The sequence below is a fragment of the Papaver somniferum genome, chromosome 6, assembly GCF_003573695.1.
Source record: "Papaver somniferum cultivar HN1 chromosome 6, ASM357369v1, whole genome shotgun sequence".
In the NCBI taxonomy this organism is placed as follows: Eukaryota; Viridiplantae; Streptophyta; class Magnoliopsida; order Ranunculales; family Papaveraceae; genus Papaver; species Papaver somniferum.
In genome coordinates this window covers 54,935,512-54,938,228 of record NC_039363.1, presented here as the reverse complement: position 1 = coordinate 54,938,228, position 2,717 = coordinate 54,935,512, and positions in this window count along the sequence as shown.

The following is a 2,717-nucleotide window of genomic DNA, read 5'->3' as shown; positions in this document are numbered from 1 at the left end:
GTGAGACTTAATGGTGTTTGCGACGAAAATGGAAAAATGTGGTTGGCCTGGTACTTCCATATATCAGCAACCACAATGATGAAATGTGGTTGGCCTGGTATTTCCATGTATCAGCAACCACAATGATCAATTATGCTGGCCTGGTATTTCTATATATCAGCATCACTTATTATGCTGGCCTGGTATTTCCATGTATCAGCAGCCGGGTTGGCCTGGTGTTTCCATGTATCAGCAACCACAATTATAAAATGGGGTTGGCCTGGTATTACCATATATCAGCAACCACAATGATGAAATGAGGTTGGCCTGGTATTTCCATATATCAGCAACCACAATGAAAAAAATGACAAAATGTAGCTAGCCTGGTATCTCCATATATATCAGCAGCATGAAATTGTTTCATAGGCGAGGCACAAACACAACAAAGGAATTGAAATCAAAATGGGGTTGGCACATGCAAACTGAAAATGAAAAGTATTTTATATCAACCAACGAATAAACACCAAAATGTGAGACTTAATGGTGTTTGCGACGAAAATGGAAAAATGTGGTTGGCCTGGTACTTCCATATATCAGCAACCACAATGATGAAATGTGGTTGGCCTGGTATTTCCATGTATCAGCAACCACAATGATCAATTATGCTGGCCTGGTATTTCTATATATCAGCATCACTTATTATGCTGGCCTGGTATTTCCATGTATCAGCAGCCGGGTTGGCCTGGTGTTTCCATGTATCAGCAACCACAATTATAAAATGGGGTTGGCCTGGTATTACCATATATCAGCAACCACAATGATGAAATGAGGTTGGCCTGGTATTTCCATATATCAGCAACCACAATGAAAAAAATGACAAAATGTAGCTAGCCTGGTATCTCCATATATATCAGCAGCATGAAATTGTTTCATAGGCGAGGCACAAACACAACAAAGGAATTGAAATCAAAATGGGGTTGGCACATGCAAACTGAAAATGAAAAGTATTTTATCTTTCTTACTTTATCATAAATATATTCCACCGGGAAAGATAATTTATTTGCCATGTGAATAATTAATTTAAGAATATTTACACGTGATATTATTTTGGAAATAAAATAATTCTTTCTTCATTTGGGAGATTTTGGAAATAAGGAGAGTTTATTATTTCATTGGAAGAATGAGGTGGCAATACTATTTGGGGAAAGATACTGATGATGACATGAACTTGCATGCAAGATATTTTCATAGAATAATTTATTTTGATTCTTTGATTAATGAAATAAAATAAAGGGAAGGTTATAAGAAGGGGTGTCGACTATTTGAGAGGGGCACCCGGCCACAATGCCGCAACAAAATAAAGGGGTTTGGAGTTTTTTTTCATTTTTCCATTTTTTTTTTGGCTTTTGAGAAAGCCATGGCTAACTAGAGCCATGTAGGGTTTAGATAGAAGCCAATTTATTTATATGAACTCTATGATGGTATTTCTAATAATGATTTGATTGAATAGTGATTTTCTCTTCATATAGCTTGGCGTTTAATTGTTCATGTGATTTTCTTGATTATTTATGCTTTTCAATTGATATTTCGTGCTTTGATAAAATCATTGACGTGATATGCTTTAGGATTGATAGGTAATGCTTTAGAATCACTACCCATGAAGCGAAGGAGATTACAGCGGAGAAACTTTATATTATAATTTAATATACCATCTTCTGAGACATGAGATTGGGTTCGATAATTGTCTTGAGTAATAAATAGATATCAGTAGCGTTTTATATGATTGAATTGGTGGAAATCTAAGACCCTAATAACCCTTTCATTTTCTTGGTTACGTCTTTGTTATTTTTATTTCATCTTGTTTGAATTTCTGAAAAATCCTTAAAAAATCATCTTGTTATTCAGTTTTGGTATTAGTTGGTAGAGTATTTTCACACTCCTCGTGGGAACGACCTGTACCTGTCGTTGTTCCACTAGTTAGACAATGTGCACTTGCAGTATATTATTGTAGGTTTCCCAACCTACCAAGTTTTTGGCACCGCTGCCGGGGAGTGGTTGCATAATACTCTCTGATTGATATCTTGTACATAGTCTTTTTTTTTTCTGTACATAATTTTTTTTTATTTTTCTTTTAGTTTTTTTTTAGTTCTTTTTACGCAATTTGCTTGGAATTTTCCAGGTACCTTAGTTTGAAGTGCTACCAGCGAAAAGATGCACTCACAAAGCTTTTGTAAGAGCCACTTGGAAGATCCAATAAAGGTTTGCTTAGATCATTTTGGGTATGATTTTGATGATGATAGTGTTATATGTGAAGTCAATGCCTTATTAGACTCCACACCACTGCTAGACACTAATAAATGGAAACCCAAACTAGAACTTCTAATTTTGTCAGAGGCTCGACTAGTTCTATTAGACGAGAAAGCTCCGACCTTGACCCTTAATTCATTAAGTTCTGCATTTTTTTTGTCTTGATGATATTGATAATGAAACAGCTTAAATGATAATGGGTTTGTGAGTCGTGATATTATTGCTCCGTTGAGCTATTGTTCTGTGCATGAATTTGAACCAATATTAGCTGCGGAAATCATTTCAGCTGATTTAGAACCTGATTTAGAGAGTGCTTTGCGAATAGAAATTGTAAAACAATCTGAACCTGTTGCTTATGGGAGTGATGTAATTTGCACTTACAATTTTCTAGTGGGAATGAATTTAAACATCTTTCTGGAGGTTTATAGTAT